We start from the raw sequence: 14,916 nt of genomic DNA on the forward strand, positions 1-14,916 counted from the left end.
CATGAATTACACTAGACGCAGACAGCTCGGGTACACTAATTGCGTCCTGGAGGGTATGGGGTGGAAGCAGGAAGGGCATCCGGCCACCCCTTCATCCTAACCTTGCCAAATCCGTTCCTAACAATGCCGACTCTGTGCCAGTGCGGGATGTGGCACCAGTGAAAAAAAGAAAGAAAGAAAGAACTGTACAGGTTAAGAGCCTGTCAAAAAATTTGCTATTATTTCGAAATTTTCTTTGTTATTTAATCCTACTTTGCCATTTTCGTTTTTGAAACAAGTACTTGCTCTTGATTCCCTTTAAGTATATGTCTAAAAGCCTGGTAAAAAATTGCTAGTATTATTTGAGATAAAATTTTCTTGTATTTGCATAAACTGTGTTTTTAAAATGTTCTTTTGATTTTTAGGATTATTTTTTATCTTTCTTTTAATTATTGTCCAAATTCTTCTAAATGTTGTTCTTTTTTTGAACGTCTCCATTTTCTCAATTTTTGAGCTCTTTCTTCTAGTGCTTCTTCACACTCTTCATTCCATCATGTCTTCTTCTTACCTTTAGTCATGCCTAAAGTTTTGTCTTCTGCCTTAGTAACTCGTGCCTGGAGTTCATGCCAGCCACATTATTTCGTTGTCTCAATTTCTTCTCCAAATATTTGTTTACTTCCTATTTTAATATTAGCTGAAGTGGAGTTGCATCTGATTACTTTCTTGGTTGTATTTTTTGTTTTAGACGGAATAAATCTTATTTTAATCTTAGAGAGATAATGATCTGAATCAAATTCCCAATATCTGATTACTCTAACATTCATAATTTTCATGATATGCCCCTTAGATATAGTTATGTGATCCAGCTGAAGTTCTCTTAGTTTTGAATTTGGAGATATCCAAGTTTTGGCTTTTCTTGGCAGTTTGCGAAAATGTATGGATATCAGTTTTAACTGGAACATTTTACACATGTTGATCAGTCTTTCATCATTTCTGTTTGTTCTTATCTCTGTTGGATATTCGTCTACAATATTGCTATATTTCTTTCCTTTCCCAATTTGCGCACTGAGGTCGACAAGACGCATTTTAACGTTGTTTTTAGGTATGTTGGAGATTTCAAATTTTATAAGATCCCAAAACTGATTTACTTTCAGTAGATTTTTTTTGCTATCATCGTTTATAGGTGCATAGCAATTTATAGGGGTATAGCTTTTATTCATGCGCTTTATTGTTTACATGTAGATTGTTTCTGATTTTGACGTAAATTCTATTATACTATGTACAGCTTTTTGGTTACATAAAATGTTGTCGCAAACATTCCATTATTCTTACTGCTGGTTTCCCTTTATAAATTCTGTAATGTTTTATGTCAAACTACGTTCTCATCTAAGAATCTCATTTCCTGCACTGCTAAGATTTGCATGTGGTTTTTCTGTAGAAATAATTCCAGTTACTTTTGTTTCCATATTTTCAGAAGAGAATTTACATTTAATGTTCCAAAGTAGTATTTCTTTTTGAACTTAAATTTAGAAGGCTTTTCTGTATATCCCAGCCATTCATTACCACAAATGTTGGGACTTCCCAGGACCCTAGGTCCCAATGCACTACAAGATGTAATGGTGGATTCCTCATCAGAGTTATCACCTGGAGCAATGCACCATTGTGCGAACTTTCCATTTTGCGATTTGAAGAGAGAGCAAGAAATCTAGGGTCATCCTTGAATTCCCAAGATAAGACCAGGCTATTAATCTGAAATATTACTGATTTAGCCTCCACTAACATGTGGAGCAGATTCTGTTGAGATACCGTCACTAACATGAGGAACCGTCGTGCTCTCTGTCCACTTTAGCCTCGGACAAGAGGCTGCCTCTTTCGCCAGATCCGCAGTACCCAAGACCATCTTCTCCGTCTTCACTGCCGTTGAGGTCTTCACCGTAATCCTGACAAGGGGCTCTTGCATGGTACTATCGGCGAGACCAGCTGAACCATGATTTTTTTAAAGAGATGTTACTCCTCTATTACTCCCTGTTTATACAGCCTCGTGATAAGCAACCTGTGAAGCTTTAGGACCCAGGTTGGCGGAGTCTTGTTTATTTTTATTACAAATTCAGATTCCGCTGTAGTTTTCTAATCATAAACCGATAAGCCATACATACAACTTTCCTTTTTTTGTGAAAACTGACTGCGTGGAGGAAAACAAAACACGACATTGTTGTGTATACAATTTTTGTAAAAAAATATGTATAATGAGAAAGAATATATATGAGAGAAACAGATTGTCTAACGGTTGATATACAGTACTGCAAGAAACAAAACAGTCACACATTTTCACAGCAGAGCACAACACAACATTTTATTTCTCGCATTCGGTTTTTACAGAAAACCTGTACATTGCTGTTTAAAAATAACGTAGTCTATGTCCGTCTGAATGTTTACTAGAGTACTGTGGAAAAATCTGAAGTAATTTGATCAAGAACTTCTCGAGATTTTTGCTAACAACATTTCTCTATTATTCATATTTTATATCCGTTGAAAATATATGTCCTGTATGCGTCCAAACGTTTATTACAGTAACGTGTTAAAATTTGAAGCAAATTGGTCCGATACTTTTAGAGATTTTTGGTAATAACATTTCCCTTTTATGTATTAGATATATATTACAAATATACAATTTACATCCGTCCGAATGTGAATTAAAGCATCGTTTAAGAAATATTTGTTTTGTAAATAAAAAACGCATGCTCTTGCTTCACTGTATATTATTCTCCCAGATGCGTTTCGCCTTTTTTCACTTTAAGGCATTATCAATGGGGTCTATAATGATAGTTATGATACACTTTTGTTTTGATATGTATTATTCGTAGATTATAAGATAATTCACTTCTCGCTTACCGAGCGAGGTGACGCAGTGGTTAGACACTGGACTCACATTCGGGAGGACGACGGTTCAATCCCGCGTCCGGCAATCGTGATTTAGGTTTTCCGTGATTTCCCTAAGCCGGCCGAAGTGGCCGTGCGGTTAAAGGCGCTGCAGTCTAGAACCGCAAGACCGCTACGGTCGCAGGTTCGAATCCTGCCTCGGGCATGGATGTTTGTGATGTCCTTAGGTTAGTTAGGTTTAACTAGTTCTAAGTTCTAGGGGACAAATGACCTCAGCAGTTGAGTCCCATAGTGCTCAGAGCCATTTGAACCATTTTTGATTTCCCTAAATCACTCCAGGCAAATGCCGGGATGGTTCCTCTGAAAGGGCACGGCCGACTTCCTTCCCCATCCTTCCCTAATCCGATGAGACCGATGAACACGCTGTCTGGTCTCCTTCCATAAAAAAAAAACAAACAAAACTTCTCGCTTTTTATGTAGATAAGTGATTAATTATAGTTCTTCGAGTTGTTAGTTGGCAACGGCGTTTGTTCTCATCTGACCACATCGAGGTTGCATTACCGCTCTATGTACGGAACATAAAAATATATTTTTGTGTTTCGGAACTTTTTCTTCCCACTTTTCATTTCGTTTGCCCTTGATGTTGTGATGCACTATCAGTCTTCTGTCACGAATATAGACATAACATGAAAAAAGACATAACAATCATCTTTATTTTTTTGTTGATCTCATTTTATACCATCTTGTTCGTTAAATTTGTTCGGGGCGGATGTCCGATGACACCCATACAGATTCTTCGTTGATCCGTTCACTCATTTTTTTGTTACAGATGGTAGCTAACCCTCTGACCGAAGACACTGAGCTAGGGTGCCGGCTAGCTACGTAAGCACCCCTCACGACCGGTCCTTACAGCTTTAATTCCGCCCGTACCTCGTCTCCTACCTTCCAAACTTCACAGAAGAACCTTGCACAGTGAAAATCTCATTCTGGAAACATCTCCTAAGCTGTGGCTGGCCCATTCTTCCAGGAGTGCTAGTTTTGCAAGTTTCGCAGAAGAGCTTCTGTGAAATTTGGAAGGTAGGAGACGAGGTAATGGCGGAATTAAAGCTGTGAGGACTGGTCGTGAGTCGTACTTGAATAGGTCAGACCGTAGAGCACTTGGCCGCGAAGTGAAAAGGTCTGGAATTCGATCTCGGTCCGGCACACAGTTTTAATCTGCCAGGGAAAGTATCATATTAGTGCACACTTCACTGCAGAGTGAAAATCTCATTCTAATTACAAACTAATGCATAAAATTATTAACATTTTCAAAAGATAGGGAATAAAGATAGCATACACAACAGACAGTTCTATCCAAAAATACACACCAAAACTGACAAAAAACAGATATATACCAGGAAGCAGTTATGTATCAATTACAGTGTAACACTCTTGATGGCAGATACATAGGAAAAACAGCCAGAACATTTGATGTCAGATCCAAAGAACACATGAGAGCCTGGAAGTATGGGACTTACTACTCACCATTTGCTCGTCACCTAAGAGAACACAATCACAAACCAACCACTAGAGAAAAAGAAATGAAAATAATTAGAATCAACAATAAAGAACACCTCCTAACCCTGCAAGAAAATTACCACTTACAGAAAACCAAAGCAGAAAGGAAAACCCTGTTGAATAATCAAGTACATATGCTAAACAACTCACTTTTTACACTGATAAAAAAAAAAATAGATTAACATTACAACAGAGGACTGTTATAATAATAATAATAATACCATCCAGTCCCCTATCCACATAACAGATATGAACAGACATTAGTTTTCGGCATATACTTACTTAGGTTGGCAACATGTATGTGTACATAAACAAACCAAACAGGATGAGATACACAGTGAACTCAAAGTAGTTATGTCTATATTCATGTTATGTCCATAGTAGTGACATAAGGCTGATAGTGCATCACAACAATAAGGACAAACGAAATGAGAAGTGGGAATAAAAAGTTTCGAAACACAAAAACATGTTTATGTTTCGCAAATAGAGCGGTAGTGCAACCTTCATGTGGTCGGATGAAAGGAAACGGCGATGCCGACTAACAACTCAAAGAACTGTAAGTAATCACTTATTTACTAAAAAGCGAAAAGTGAGCTGTCTTATAATCTACGAATAATACATATCAAAACAAAAATGTATCATAACTATCTTATTGTAGAGCCCACTGATGATGCCTTAAAGTGAAGAAAGGCAAAACGCGTCTGGGAGAGTAAAATACAGTTCAGCAAGAGCATGAGTTTTATATTTACAAAATAAATATTTCTATGCTAGCTGTCGAGGATGGCCACGCAAAGAAACTCGTTCATCCTTTAAGAATCTGGAGCAAATCGTTCAAGAACTTTTCGAGATTTTTGATAACAATTTTCTCCTTTCTGTTCAACTTATATACACTATGTGATCAAAAGTATCCGGACACCTGGCTGAAAATGACTTATAAATTCGTGGCGTCCTCCATTGGTAACGCTGGAATTCAATATGGTGTTGGCCAACCCTTAGCCCTGATGACAGCTCCCACTCTCGCAGGCATGCGTTCAGTCAGGTGCTGGAAGGTTTTTTGGGGAACGGCAGCCCATTCTTCACGGAGTGCTGCACTGAGGAGAGGTATCGATGTCGGTCGGTGAGGCCTGGCACGAAGTCGAAGTTCCATAACAACCGAAAGGTGTTTATAAGATTCAGGTCACGACTCTGTGCAGGCCTATCCATTACAGGGATGTTATTGTCGTGTAACCACTCCACCACAGGCCGTGCATTATGAACAGGCTCTCGATCGTGTTGAAAGATGTAATCGCCATCCCTAAGTTTCTCTTCAACAGTGGGAAGCAAGAAGGTGCTTAAAACATCAGTGTAGGCCTGTGCTGTGATAATGCGGCGCAACACAAGAAGGGCTAGAAGCCCCTCCATGAAAAACACGACCACACCATAACACCACCGTCTCCGAATTTTACTGTTGGCACTGCACACGCTGGCAAATAATGTTCACTGGACATTCGCCATACCCACACCCTGCCATCGGATAGCCACATTGTGTACCGTGATTCGTCACTCCACACAACGTTATTCAACTGTTGATTCGTCCAGTGTTTACGTTCCTTACACCAAGCGAGGCGTCGTTTGGCATTTACCGGCCGGATGTGTGGCTTATGAGCAGCCGCTCGACCACGAAATCCAAGTTTTCTCACCTCCCACCTAACTGTGATAGTACTTGCAGTGTATCCTGATGCAGTTTGGAATTCCTGTGTGATGGTCTGGATAGATGTCTGCCTATTACACATTAAGACCCTCTTCAACTGTCGGTGGTCTCTGTCACTCAACAGACGAGGTCGGCCTGCACGCTTTTGTGCTGTACATGTCCCTTCACGTTTCCACTTCACTATCACATCGGAAACAGCAGTTGGCCTAGGGATGTTTAGGAGTGTGGAAATCCCGCGTACAGACGTATGACACAAGTAACACCTAATCATCTGATCACGTTCGAAGTTCGTGAGTTCCGCGGAGCGCCCCATTCCGGTCTCTCACGATGTCTAATGACAACTGAGGTTGCTGATATGGAGTACCTGGCAGTAGGTGGCATCACAATGCACCTAATATGAAAAATGTACGTTTTTGGGGGCGTCCGGTTACTTTTGATCACATAGTGTATTTTATATGCTAAAAATATACTGCCTGTGTCCGTTCGAATGTTCATTAGAATGTCGTGTGAAAATCTGAAGTAAACCGGTCAAGCAATTTTCGAGATTTTTGGGAACATTGTTAAACAACGACTTGTCTTTACGTAGTAGTATATACGCAGAAGTAAAATATGATCATATGTGTTGGTTCAGCGGCGAAGCGTAGTTCAAGGTCCACCGGGTCCAGAACTGGAGCGAAACCTCCACGCCAGCCACGTGCACCGACGCAGAAAAGGGCGCCATAAAATTTTGTTATAATGGTCCCTTTCTTATAAAAGTTGTCTAACATAGTCGGCAGCTGTTGTATTTTCGACCAGTATCTGAAGTAACGACGTATCTAGTTTCACCGAACGTCACAGATCGGCAGTGTGACACACTCTAAGAGGATATGGGCTACCGTCAAGTGTGCTCCACAGGTATATTGGGGAGGGCTCGCTTGCTGCACGACGAATTAATGTGTGATTCTGGTGTGGCAGAGGCGGAAACGACATAAGACGATTTCTTCTTTTAGAGAGACTCGAAGTAAGTTCGCCGTACCTGCGTTCTTAGATCAGTGCCTATGGTTTCCAGTTCTATTTAGGCGTTTTGGTTGCCTCCATAGCCCGTCAGCGAGTGAGTTCGCTGTGTATGCTGACGTGGCTGGACGTCTAAAGGAAAGTTCCGGAGGGGGTGGATTTTGGAGACCAGTATGTTTCGTAAATGGTGTTGCAGTCCACTCAAGAATCACTGCATGTGAGGAAGTTCTGAGTTGGAAATTTTTTTATATATTGTAGCGCTCTGTATATGGCTGTCAGTTGTGCAACATGCTACACGCATTTTTATGAAGTATTACTCGTAGCAGTCCATGTACACGTAGGCATAACAACACGATTAGCGACTTTAGAGCCGTCTGTGTACATGACTCCAAAACGTAGGAAATGTTTCATTAAACGGTAAGATCAGTATTTGTTTTAGGACTGCTAGGCGTTTCCATCAGTACTACTGGCAGGTGTCACACTACGGAGGAACAAAGGATGTGGTTTTGTTCATACAGGCGAACGATAGAAATTGTAGTTCTCTGCATAGGTCCTTAACCGCAACTTCGCCGGTATTCCTGATACAGACATAGAGACCATACATGAACAGTCCGATCTTCTGGGTTTGGAACAGGGTACCGTAACAACGTTGTTCGGGCTTCTGATTGATTGTCATCCAGTAGGTGTCCGGGATTCTCAAAGGAAGGACACAGATTTTTACAAGGTATCTGTCGAATGGACTTGTTTGAAAATCTCCAGTTGTTCGTCTTACTACACTACGGTGTACAGGGTCAAAAATGGTTCAAATGGCTCTGAGCACTATGGGACTTACCATCTGAGGTCATCAGTCCCTAGAACGTAAAACTACTTAAACCTAACTAACCTAAGGACATCACACACATCCATGCCCGAGGCAGGATTCGAACCTGCGACCGTAACGGCCACGCGGTTCCAGGCTGAAGCGCCTAGAACCGCTCGACCACACCGGCCGGCCGTACAGGGTCAAATAATTGACATATGAATGATGCTGCAGAACCATAGGCAACACATTCATAGACCATGCGAGATAGACTTAAGTTCATAAAACCCTAGGGAAGCCGTCCGATCTGCTCCCCAGGAGGTATTACCAAGGAAGCGTAGAACGTTAAGTTTCTTTATACATTTTACCTTTCATTGGCCTATGTGAGGTAACCATGTTGGTCTGTTGTTTAATTGTATGCTTGAAAAGCGGATTGTTACAACTACTTATATCAGTTGATATCCCAACTAAAACACAGGGTGGGGATGCACATACCTGAGTCTGCAGGAATTATGGCCCGGGACTTTGCTTGTCAGAAACGATAATCGTTCTGAGCCCAGTCGCGTGCCTTCCATATAGCTCTCTGAAGTTGATGTTGCGCAGTGTGCAATGATGTAGAGAGGTAATGCAAGCAGAAAGCGTCAGCGTATAGTACTGTTGAGGCTTTAGGTCGCTCGGTGGCTATGTGTTTGATGCGGACACGGGTGGGAAAGGAATTCGGCCGTATCCTTCCAAACGAACCATGCCAGCATTTGCCTTAATCGATTTATAGAATCTAAAAAAGACCTAAATTAAGGTAGCGGGCTCAATATTTGAATCTTGCTTAAATCAAATGCGAGTCCTGTGTGCTAACCACTCCACTGGCTCGCTCGTTAACGGCTCTGTGGTAGAAGCTGCACTACTGGCCATTAAAATTGCTACACCAAGAAGAAATGCAGACGATAAACGGGTATTCATTGGACAAATATATTATACTAGAACTGATATGTGACTACATTTTCACGCAATTTGGGTGCATAGATCCTGAGCAATCAGTACCCAAAACAACCACCTCTGTCCCTAATAACGGCCTTGATACGCCTGGGCATTGACTCAAACAGAGCTTGGATGGCGTGTACAGGTACAGCTGCCCATGCAGCTTCAACACGATACCACAATTCATCAAGAGTAGTGACTGGCGTATTGTGACGAGCCAGTTGCTCGGCCACCATTGACCAGGCGTTTTCAATTGGTGAGAGATCTGGAGAATGTGCTGGTCAGGGCAGCAGTCGAACATTTCCAGTATCCAGAAAGGCCCACACAGGACCTACAACATGCGGTCGTGCATTATCCTGCTGAAATGTAGGGTTTCGCAGGGATCGAATGAAGGGTAGAGCCACGGGTCGTAACACATCTGAAATGTAACGTCCACTGTTCAAAGTGCGGTCAATTCGAACAAGAGGTGACCGAGACGTGTAACCAATGGCACCCCATACCATCATGCAGGGGGATACGCCAGGATGGCGATGACGAATACACGCTCCCAATGTGCGTTCACCGCGATGTCGCCAAACACAGATGCGACCATCATGATGCTGTAAGCAGAACCTGCATTCATCCGAAAAAATGACGTTTTGCCATTCGTACACCCAGGTTCGTCGTTGAGTACACCATCGCAGGATCTCCTGTCTGTGATGCAGCGTCAAGGGTAACCGCTGCCATGGTCTCCGAGCTGATAGTCCATGCTGCTGCAAACGTCGTCGAACAGTTCGTGAAGATGGTTGTTGTCCTGCAAACGTCCCCATTTGTTGACTCTGGTATCGAGTCGTGGCTGCACGATCCGTTACAGCCATGCGGATAAGATGCCTGTCATCTCGAGTGCTAGTGATACGAGGCCGTTGGGATGTAGCACGGCGTTCCGTATTACTCTCCTGAATCCACATCCACCGATTCCATGTTCTGCTAACAGTCATTGGATCTCGACCAACGCGAGCAGCAATGTCGCGATACGGTAAACCGCAATCGCGATAGGCTACAATCCGACCTTTATCAAAGTCGGAAACGTGATGGTACCCATTTCTCCTCCTTACACGAGGCATCACAACAACGTTTCACCAGGCAACGCGGGTCAACTGCTGTTTGTGTATGAGAAATCGGTTGGAAACTTTCCTCATGTCAGCACGTTGTAGGCGTCGCCACCGGCTCTGAAAAGCTGATCGTTTACACATCACAGCATCTTCTTCCTGTCGGTTAAATTTGCGTCTGTAGCACGTCATCTTCGTGGTGTAGCAATTTTAATGGCCAGTAGTGTAGTTCTGAGGCCCTTCGAATGCACCGCAGCAGACAACCCGGCCGTAAGTATTAACGGAACACCATCACAAGTCAACACACGTCGGATTGACCATTTTACGGGCAAGCTGTTTACGCCTACTCCGTTACAAAATGAACGAGACAGAATCTTCACATTTGTGGTTGAAAACATGCCATTCATACTCGTGCTCGTATTGCATGCCAATTCTTCTTCGAATGAAGGTGTTTTTCCGACGGGCAATAACCAGTGGCTTAATTTACTTCGCTATATGACCAGATTTTATTCTCATTACAGGCTAGGCATCGCTGTCCTTAAGGCACTGAACTCACGGTCTTCAAATCCCAATTTGGCTTTTCAGATTTAGTCTCCTGGGATTTCCATAAAACGATTAAAGTGAATGTTGGGATGTTTCCTTTAGAAGCAACATGGATGGATTTTCTATTCATATCCGAGTTTGTGCTCTTTCTGTAATTACCTTGTCGTCCAAGCGTTGTTAAGGCCTAATTTTCCTTTTTTCTCCTGTGTTCTTGTACAGGCTATCCCTCCCTCCCTCTAGGATTTACTAAAAGGTCGAGTAAGAGACCAGAGACCTCAACAGGACTGTTAAAGGCACACACTTAACACCAGTAGACCAAGGTGTGCTCCTCTGATGCAGGCATTGGGCCTCATGTTTTTTTCGGGATAAGGCACTACAAGCAACTGTGACCCACTTACACGAGATTTCGCGCAGACTTGAATACATCTTCAATTATTGCTAGAAGCTCAGTGCCCAGACGCATAAAACTGGTCTGACCATGTACCAAAATATTACAGTGATTTGAAAAAACTGACGTAAAATCCGATATCCTGCAGCACTATCCCTATATGTAGAAATAATAGGGCATTTAGAAAGAAGTGGAGTAACGACATTTGCAGAAATTACTTCGTCTTGGTGTCGAACCCCAGAGCTCCTGTGTAATCCTGCTAGGTATACTGTAAGTAATAAGGCTTTAATGCAATACCCTTAAAATGTAAAAATAATCAAACGTACAGAAAATTGCGAAAATAGCAAAATTTACGAGAAATTTAAGCTATTTACTAACGTTCATTTTCAGTGAGAAGAGGTGATAAGGATCCTGAGTAATAAATGCAACGTAGAGAAATAGTGGATCATATCGAAAAATGATGAACATTACAAAATTAACAACAGAGTTCCACACATGGACTCAAAACCATGACTTATCAGGCTAGAACCACTTTCTGAAACTAGTGTTCACTGTTTTCACATGCAGTGTGGTCAAAAACAGTCTGAAAAGCTTGTAAGGGTGATGCAGGGTAGGCTGTGCTGAGAAATAATTGTTGAGAAAAAAATTCGGTGTGTTGCACCGTTTTGGAGTTAATTAGCAATGAAGATAACCAATCAGACTGTTTCGCGCTCAAATTCATTTGACCCGCCAGAGACGATGTGGTCAAACGCGTTTTTCGTTTGGTTTCCTAAAACCAAACAAGAATGTTGTTTATTGTTGTTGTGGTCTTCAGTTCTGAGACTGGTTTGATGCAGCTCTCCATGCTAATCTATCCTGTGCAAGCTCCTTCATCTCCCAGTACCTACTGCAACCTACATCCTTCTGAATCTGCTTAGTATATTCATCTCTTGGTCTCCCTCTACGATTTTTACCCTCCACGCTGCCCTCCAATGCTAAATTTGTGATCCCTTGATGCCTCAGGAGATGTCCTACCAACTGACCCCTTCTTCTAGTCAAGTTGTGCCACAAACTTCTCTTCTCCCCAATCCTATTCAATACCTCCTCATTAGTTACGTGATCTACCCACCTAATCTTCAACATTCTTCTGTAGCACCACATTTCGAACGCTTCTATTCTCTTCTTGTCCAAACTATTTATTGTCCATGTTTCACTTCCATACATGGCTACACTCCATACAAATACTTTCAGAAACGACTTCCTGTCACTTAAATCTATACTCGATGTTAACAAATTTCTCTTCTTCAGAAACGCTTTCCTTGCCATTGCCAGTCTACATTTTATATCCTCTCTACTTCGACCATCATCAGTTATTTTGCTCCCCAAATAGCAAAACTCCTTTACTACTTTAAGTGTCTCATTTCCTAATTTAATTCCCTCAGCATCACCCGACTTAATTCGACTACATTCCATTATCTTCGTTTTGCTTTTGTTGATGTTCATCTTATATCCTCCTTTCAAGACACTCCATTCCGTTCAACTGCTCTTCCAAGTCCTTAGCTGTCTCTGACAGAATTACAATGTCATCGGCGAACCTCAAAGTTTTATTTCTTCTCCCTGGATTTTAATACCTACTCCAAATTTTTCTTTTGTTTCCTTTACTGCTTGCTCAATATACAAATCGAATAACATCGGGGAGATGCTTCAACCCTGTCTAACTCCCTTCCCAACCACTGCTTCTCCTTCATGTCCCTCGACTCTTATAACTGCCATCTGGTTTCTGTACAAATTGTAAATAGCTTTTCGCTCCCTGTATTTTACCACTGCCACCTTTAGAATTTGAAAGAGAGTATTCCAGTCAACATTGTCAAAAGCTTTCTCTAAATCTACAAATGCTAGAAACGTAGGTTTGCCTTTCCTTAATCTTTCTTCTAAGATAAGTCGTAGGGTCAGTATTGCCTCACGTGTTCCAACATTTCTCCGGAATCCAAACTGATCTTCCCCGGGTGGGCTTCTACCAGTTTTTCCATTCGTCTGTAAATAATTCGCGTTAGTATTTTGCAGCTGTGGCTTATTACACTGATAGTTCGGTAATTTTCACATCTGTCAACACCTGCTTTCTTTGGGATTGGAATTGTTATATTGTTCTTGAAGTCTGAGGGTATTTCGCCTGTCTCGTACATGTTGCTCACCAGAAGGTAGAGTTTTGTCAGGACTGGCTCTCCCAAGGCCGTCAGTAATTCTAATGGAATGTTGTCTACTCCCGGGCCCTTGTTTCGGCTCAGGTCTTCAGTGCTCTGTCAAACTCTTCACGCAGTATCGTATCTCCCATTTCATCTTCATCTACATCCTCTTCCATTTCCATAATATTGTCCTCAAGTACATCGCCCTTGTATAGACCCTCTATATACTCCTTCCACCTTTCTGCTTTCCCTTCTTTGCTTAGAACTGGGTTTCCATCTGAGCTCTTGATATTCATACAAGTGGCTCTCTTTTCTCCAAAGGTCTCTTTAATTTTCCTGTAGGCTGTATCTATCTTACCCCTAGCGGGATAAGCCTCTACATCCATACATTTGTCCTCTAGCCATGCCTGCTTTGGCATTTTGCACTTCCTGTCAATCTCATTTTTTAGACGTTTGTATTCCTTTTTGCCTGCTTCATTTACTGCATTTTTATATTTTCTCCTTTCATCAATTAGATTCAATATTTCTTCTGTTACCCCAGAATTTCTACTAGCCCTCGTCTTTTTAGCTACTTGATCCTCTGCTGCCTTCAGTAATTTGTGCCTCAGACCTACCCATTCATCTTCTACTGTATTTCTTGCCCCCATTCCTGTGAATTGTTCCCTTATCCTCTCCCTGAAACTCTGTACAACCTCTGGTTTAGTCAGTTTCTCCAGGTCCCATCTCCTTAAATTCCCACCTTTTTGCCACCAAACAAGAAAGCGATACAAAAATTGGACATGGTAGGGTAGTAAAGATTGAACCTGTGCCAAAGGCTGAGCAGTCTCGTGCCCGCCCTATGAGAACAACTGACACTAAGTGTAGCTGGCGTCCTCACGAATCTGTGCGCAGTGGTCTGATTGACTAACTTCAATGCTAACCAACTCCGAAACGGCCCAACGTATCAAATTTATTTCTTAACAATTATTTTTCAGCAAAACCTACGCTGCAAAACAATCACAGGCTTTTCAGACTGTTTCTGAATGGTTCAAATGGCTCTGAGCACTATGCGACTTAACTTCTGAGGTCATCAGTCGCCTAGAACTTAGAACTAATTAAACCTAACTAACCTAAGGACATCACACACATCCATGCCCGAGGCAGGATTCGAACATGCGACCGTAGCAGTCGCTCGGCTCCAGACTGTAGCGTCTAGAACCGCACGGCCACTCCGGCCGGCGACTGTTTCTGACAACCCTATATAAGGGTAGTCAAATGAAAACGAGACATATGGAAAAAAGTATGTAAAGTGCAAGTGCTTACCAGCGAAACATCTGCAGCATAGTCGAAACAACCTTGGCAACATGTGGGCTTGACATTCATGGCGATCGATTTGCTTCGGAAGCATAGGTGTACACCTGGATACAATCATGGTTTCGCAGACAACAGCAAACATATTTCCATGAGAGCATAGAGTGTCTTGCCTCATAGTGGGATAAATGGATTGAAAGTTATGACGATTACTTTTGAAATAATAAAGTTTAGTTCCTTTATTTCCATCTGCCTTGTTTTAATTTGACTGACCCTTATATAAATTACTCTCAGACACTCACTATACAGTGTCTCGCTCAGTATAGTTGTAGATGCAAGCACAACAGAATTTAACTGTAACCTTAAGGTAATGGCTATTGCGAAACAAAAGTAATTACAACGAGTCTGTATTCCACCCCTACTTATTATCTACGTAATGGTTATATATATATATATATATATTTTACAAATCCTAGTAGTCCACTTGTTTCCCATACACCTTTCCTTCTTGAAGTTGACTTACTGATCGTAATGGTTATATATATATATATATATTACAAATTCATGTTTCT

This window comes from Schistocerca serialis, chromosome 3, assembly GCF_023864345.2.
Source record: "Schistocerca serialis cubense isolate TAMUIC-IGC-003099 chromosome 3, iqSchSeri2.2, whole genome shotgun sequence".
In the NCBI taxonomy this organism is placed as follows: Eukaryota; Metazoa; Arthropoda; class Insecta; order Orthoptera; family Acrididae; genus Schistocerca; species Schistocerca serialis.